The sequence below is a fragment of the Palaemon carinicauda genome, chromosome 21 (assembly GCF_036898095.1).
Source record: "Palaemon carinicauda isolate YSFRI2023 chromosome 21, ASM3689809v2, whole genome shotgun sequence".
In the NCBI taxonomy this organism is placed as follows: Eukaryota; Metazoa; Arthropoda; class Malacostraca; order Decapoda; family Palaemonidae; genus Palaemon; species Palaemon carinicauda.
Window position 1 is genome coordinate 30,852,009 of NC_090745.1, and position 7,500 is coordinate 30,859,508.

A 7,500-nucleotide genomic window follows, 5' to 3' on the forward strand; every position below is an offset into this window, starting at 1 on the left:
GCCCAGGTTATAATTTACCAACTTGTAGTTTTCCTATATTCCACATATATTAAATAGAAAAAAAAAGTATCTATTCCTCATAATATCAACGATGGAATGAGATAGAAATAAAAACCAAAAATGACGGACTTCTTTTCTTGCTTCTGACAGTTCCCGTCCGATATGCCGTCTTATAACTCTATTCCTGCCACTGTTCAGTTCAGCTGTGATAACAGGATTCCCGGGTATTACGCCGATGTTGATCATGGATGCCAGGTAAGAGAGCAGGACTATCTAATTACACACACACGCACACACACATACCCACACATACACATATCCTCACACACATACTACATACACACGCGCACACATGTGTGTATATATATATATATATATATATATATATATATATATATATATATATATATATATATATATATATATATATATATATATATATATGTGTGTGTGTGTGTGTGTGTGTGTGTAACAAATATACATAAAGACAGAGGTAATAATACGTATTCCATATTCAACTATAACTGCTAAATTCAATCATGGATGAGCCATCTGTAAAGTAAAGCTTACACATACATACTTATATATAAATAAATAGATAGATCGCTGGAAGCAATAAAATTATTATCATGATGATGAGATGATCCTCAGTTATTTGTCAGTTACAGTTCATAGTCTTCTTGAAAACCCAAATGCTGTTCTGTGTGATAGGTAACTGTCAATCGATGATATTTTAGTGTATTCACAAATCATTTTCCATAGGTTTTTTTTCTTTTCTGCCAATTGTAGAATAGTCTGTATTTTCCAGGTAGTTTACTTTTCTATCTTTCTCTTATCAAGCTCCATTTATTAATATTTGTTTATGTTCCTATGTATAATCATACTTTCTTCCTAACCGAACGGATTGAATCTAAAACGCCAGTATTTGACGTCCACTGCAATAAAGTATTTCAATCAGGAATATGTTAGAGATTTGCTACATAAATTTACCGCCGAAAGTGTGGCTTCACTGAAGACAAATTAGATTCATGAAGATGAGACCCCGTAGGAAGGTAGTGCCGACAGTGTACCTCACACAGTGCACTGTTGGCATTACCTTAAGGGTCTGTATAGCTCATAGCTCATAGCTGCTCTCACTTGTTAGCCTTCTACTCTATCTCAATTCCGGGTTTTGTTCTTCTCCCTTTCCAACCTATTTTAACTTTTACTTTATAATGCAATAGTGGAATTTTCCCCAAGTTGCACCCGGGTATTGAAGGGCTTCCCAGGCCCCAATGCCGGACTGTAAAGCCCAAAGATAAAAAAAAAGATATTGATTGCAAGAAACGACGAAATAGTGTTTATCGCCTGAAAAACAAATTAGGCCTTCCATAGAAGGTAATGTTAATGATGGTGACACAGCTGTAGAAGGTGACTACGAGACAATAATAAAAGGACTAAATTAATGAGATTTTTCAAACTAATCTGGAGAAGTAATCATCGACCCAGAGGTTGACTTTTTTAAAACAGAAAAATCTTCATTATTCATTGGCCTCTAAGCCTATTGAATTCATGACTTGTCAGACAAACCCTTCCCACGTTTTTTCTTCTTCTCACACGCTTACTCATTATTACCTTTGTCTAACATCATAGGCCTATTTCCAACACCTCTATATGACCTTATAGGTAAAGTTACCAGCTATTGCTTTTTTGAATCATTAAAAGTCTAGCTACAGAACCAGTGGTTTTATACTGTAACAATTCATGTGGGAGACTTAAGAATTATTATTTATATTTCTTACCTAATACAATATAACGAAATAAAAAACATTTACACTTTTCAAATATCCTTATAATTATGCAAACAATCTGATATCAAAGCTTAACATTTGAACATACACACACACACACACACACACATATATATATATATATATATATATATATATATATATATATATATATATATATATATATATATATATATATACACACATATATATATACATATATATATATATATATATATATATATATATATATATATATATATATATATATATATTATATATATATATATATTTGTGTGTGAATACTTGAATACTGTGTGTGTGTATGCGTGAACTCTTGAATACTAGCAAACACCTTGGACATCCCTTCTAAAAACACCAAACACGAAATTACAATAACTCCCATATGATAAATGCCTACATCATTAATTTTCCCTTCCCACGCCGCCTCTTGTTCCCTACGGCTCTCCTTCACAGGTGTACCACGTCTGCCGCGAAGACCCCGAGCACAACATTGCCACCTTCCTGTGTCCCAACGCCACCATCTTCCACCAGGAGATCTTCGCCTGCGATTGGTGGTTCAACGTGGACTGCTCCGTCTCGCCTAACTTCTATTACCTCAACGAAGATTTATACAAGGCAAGATAGTTCCTTCAATTTGATTTTACTATAATCATACCTACTTTTCATAGGTCTCAAGAACCGCTACTTATATACTATATGTATTGATTCTGAAGTAATACATAGAAAATACACATTTTCCATTTCGATTTACATTACTATTTCAATAAATATTAAAGTATAGTAAATGTTTTAAAAGTAAATCAAATATTAAGAATATTGACTTTTTTAATGATTTACTCAAATAAATTGAGTAAAATTCTAACATTGGAGTTGGAAAAAATGATTCATGACCCTCACACTGTACCAAATAGCGGAAGTTTTAAAGCATTTGCTGCTTAAAATTTTACTCTCAATTTTTCTGTGCCTTTAAATCCAACGAGTAATTTTATCATGATCAGAAAGATTTTGAATATTCAATATGCAAAACGTTCTCAGATTCTACACAATTGTATAAGCAATCTAAAAAAAATGTTAGAGCAACTGATCTTAGCATGTTGTGATGGTTTCCATTATTATACTTTCAACTGTGTTTGGAAAGTGTTAATGTATAAGTTATATGAAAATGGTGGTAATACATAATCTTTGATTATTTTGCATGTCTAATTGAGCTAGAGAACTCTACCCTATATATTTTATTAGTGGACTTAGAAAGATTCCATAGATTCACTCTATATTGCGGTGAAATTTTATCACATAAATGAAATTAACCCCGCATGTCCTGCTTCGGAAACCTTACCTTACCTTACCTAAGTGCCTTGTCTTCAACGTGGGCTGTCAGTGGTCTCCACCTGGTCCTGTTTCTAACTCTGTATGAATTTTCCAGCTGTTGCATTCTCATTTACATCTTCCAGTAAGCTGTCCAGAAACTTTTTCCTTTGCTGGCCTCTTGCTCTTCTCCTCTCTATATCTTTCCCAGAAACTCCATCTGCCTCTCCTTATCACTTTTAGAAGTGATGTCTCCTGATTCACTTTTCTCAATGCCTCCTCATTCGTTACTCTCTTGGTCCATGAGCTCTTCATCATTCTTTTGTAAAACCATAATTCAACTGCATTTATTTTATTTTTCAAGTTCTAGTTTAATATTCACGTATCTGAGCCATGAGTATACGCGTGGGCCATTCATAGGTTTTCAGTGCTCCAACTCCAATCAGAATCCCTATCATGTTATTTGTCAAAAGGGTTTTCATACTGTTGAATGCATTTTTTGCTAATAATATTTTCTTTTATACTTCTTTGTTACATCTTACACCTAGATATACAAAGGCATGTAGTTGTTTTATTGTTGCTTCGCCCATTATGAAAACATCTGTCTTGAATTCCTTGTTGAATCGACTGACTATCATTTGTCGGGAGAAAACTCATTCTTAATGACCCTTTTATTCCTGCAGGAGCCAGAAGAAGAAGAAATCACGAGGGATAACTTCGCACGCGACATTGTGAGCCAAGTATAAGGAATCTCTTCAGGTTTTATCGAAAAAAAAGAATAACGAAACTTTCTTTTACAGTGAGAATAGAGAGAGAAAGAGGGGAGATGCTGTTTATAAATGAGTTACATCGGCATAGTTCTTTTAGGTTTGGCTTTCATTATATTGTTTTCTTTGCCTCACAAGTAAAAAAAAACGAAATTATATTGACAATTGGAGAAATGGCGTAATTCTTATGCTTCAAAATCTAAATTCATTTGTTTTTGAATGACCGAGAGAGAAAATTCCTCCATATCGATTTTAAAGAAGAGAACAAGAAACCATATATGACATAAACAAGAAACCAAACCCAGTTCGGCAGAGAAAACAATACATTGTAATAGAAAAACTTTTAGAGAAGTAATTGAAATGCGTAGATACGCAACAGATTTAATGTTATAGGGCAAAAGATTGATATGCGTAACATGCTGTCTAATGGCAACTTTGATCTTGTCTCCTTAATGCCCTGAATGAAAAGGACCCCCTGTCGCTAGAAAGTAGGTTAGTGAGGAGCGCTTTGCCCACTGAGGATTTAAGAGATTATCTTCTACCTAAACCAGACTACCTGCCACCGATAGATGATTATCTCCCTCCCAAGAAAGCCTACCTTCCTCCCGACGACAAATACCTACCACCTAAACAGGGCTATTTACTCCCAAAGAAGGAATATCTGCCACCAATTTAAACCCAGGGTTAAAAGAATTCTTTTAACCTACAACTTCTCCCCGTCCTCGCCTACTTACTGGCTGCCTAAATTAACATTGTTTCCCGCTATTGCCTTTAATCCCTTCTTCGACGCTAAACATTAACCGATATCTTCACCCGGTGAATTTAAAGCAGTTGGATATCCATTTGTGCGTTGCCCCGAGGTGTGATTAATACGATAACAAGTCTGTAATCACACTAGATTTATTTTTTCGACAAACCTCCATGAGGATTTGCGTCTTTGCTGTTATTGCAAACAGCCTAAAACAGATTTAAGAATATTTTATTTAATGCACCTGATTTGTCCTACTCGGTGTATAATCATAGGGGCCTACACACATGACAATGAATGCACAGCTAGAGCGGTTTTCGTCCATCCTTAGTGTACACTCATGATGTACAACGTGTGAGAATAATTGATAATCGTTCTCCAGTCCATACCAGCCACCATGACGAACTTATCTAGTGATAAGTGTCGCTTGCGTAAAGGAATTTCTTTTTTTAATAATACTTTCATCCAAAATCCTTTTCTCAATTTATGTTTGGCTGCCTTGTCGCCAAACCAGTGATTATGCCTATGCAAGCGGCTTCAGAACTGGCCTCAGCTGTATGAAGCACAGTCGATAACTGATGATTACAGTTTCACAGTCAAGAGAGACTAAAGTGTTCATCATTACCGTTTTGCATCGATGCAGACGACGTTAATAGATGAAAACGAAAATAATCAAATAACTTGAAATCGGTAGGGGGTATTTTGAAAGAGTAGGCCTCCAGATGGAAACAAATTTGTTTTATTATCATCAGTGTGGAGATTTTGGTTATGCTTTTTACTTTTAAGATTTTACTTCGTTGTTTTACCAGCTGTATTCTTTATTAATCTACATTTCATATAATTGCATGAATGTTTGACAATTTTTAAGTTGACTTTCGGCTACATATAATAAAAAATATTGCATAACAGTTTTTTTATTCTGCTCTTGTTAAATGCAGGGATTCCCAACCTTTTTTATGCATACACAAAAGTAATATCTCATATGAAGATGAAGGCAATTTCTACCAAATTTTAGCAACAAATTTATTGAAGCTTTTTTTCAATGACATAAAAAGGAAAAAAAGAAAAGAAAACTTTTGTAACAAACTCAAATACGAACAAACAGTATCCAACCATTAAATCTTTAAATCCATTCAAGTGTAAATTAAACCATTTAAAAACTAAAAAATGAAATTTAAAAACTTAGAATTTAAATCTAATTACTTTTTTTGTATCTTTATACTGATTTTGTCAAAACGGGGTGCTTAGTTGCTGATAGCGATCCACAGGTCTGCCTATGGACTCATGCGATGTCTAGATTTTGTCTTGATTGACGGAAGAGAACACAATGCAAATCAAATTTTGGGCGGATTCTGATGTGAGAATGCAAGCTTATTTCTAACCAAAGTGTAGGCCTAATTAACTGAAAGCATCGCCACCTATTTTCGGTTGCTAATTTGTAATACTATCCATATTATGTTACTGTTACCCTGGCTAATTTAACAAAAGGGTCGTTTTCTCTTTCGCTGCTGATAGAATGGTTAAAGATATTAGCAAAACTAATAAACTAGAGGGGCACTCAAAAGAGAGCATGCCGCCGCCATGCCAAGCAGTCTTATTTTGCTCTTGGCTCCACTGCGTCCTTGTACTTCGATGAATTTTCTTCAAAAGCTAATTAATTTTTCCTTGGGTCATACCTCATATGTCCACCAAGTTTCATTTAAATCTGTTATGTAAGTTTTGTAATTTTTATGTAATGTTCACAAACAGAAATATAATCTAACAAACCATTTGTCTTTTACTTGCCATTCCTATTATTTTCAAAGTAGGCCTACTGTTGCGTATTGTACTTTGATGAACTTTATCCAAAATGTTTCAGACTCATCCTTAGGTCATACCCAACATGATTACTGAGTTTCGTCAAAATCAGTACCGTATTTTTTTTGTAAAGTTGCACACAAACCAATAAATGAACTAACAAACAGACAGAGGTGAATACATACCCTTTGCAAAGTCTTAGATTTTGGAGAAAGCAATAAATTCCTTGTTAAAAATTTAATTTTTTTTACTTATTATTTTTTCTAAATTGCCAAATCCAAGGTTGCATCTCCATAAGGTTGATTTTGCATCCTTGTTAATGGCTCTATCAATCATCATTGTTCATGATGAGTCAGTAAATTAAACTAACAACTCAACTTCTACCCTGTGTACTAGTTAATTAGGTCTTAGAATAGGTATAAAGGAATAGGTATAAAACCCATTTCCTCTTGTTTAATACGCCCACCTTCACGTGGTGCACTGTCCACGCTACTAAAGTGTTATTGTAACGTCCATTCGGCTCCTGTCTGAAAGCTCTTTTTAGCCTTCTACCATACTTTCATTCCCAATTACTTTCTTCTTATTGCTATCAAACCTCTTAGATATCCCTTGAAAGGAAAGATGTAATTTCCCAACTCGTCTTCTCCTCCTGTGTAGCACCTCGGCGCTGAACGCCCTCTCTGGTCCCAGGGTGTAAATTCCACAATTCAAGAAGAAGAATGCTCAATACACTTCCCTAGTTGGCAAGTTTTTTTTCGGTAAATATTATGGTCAGCTATTTCCATATTAATTAATTTAGAAGAAGGCATAGCTAAACAACAAAAGTAACAGAAAATAATAGCCATCAAACATGTTAACTAGCCTACTGTAGTTAATATTAATGATAATATTTACAATGTTTTACAAGATTCATAGAATACTCACATTTCACCTACTTATAATAATTTATATAAATTCCTAAGATAAATACACCCCTGAAATTTACTAGTCTGGGATTTCAGACTCTGAAGACGACAGGAAATGACGAATTCAGAGGTTGTAGCGACGAATTTCAGGCGTTTCCAGAATGCAGTTAAAATGTAAAAGATAA

At 34.4% G+C, this 7,500-nt stretch overlaps 1 pseudogene; it reads left to right on the forward strand.

Moving 5' to 3' along the window:
• The window catches only part of LOC137615254 (uncharacterized), a 12,879-nt pseudogene extending 7,817 nt beyond the window's left edge, over positions 1-5,062 (forward strand).
• Positions 5,063-7,500: the final 2,438 nt, after the last annotated feature.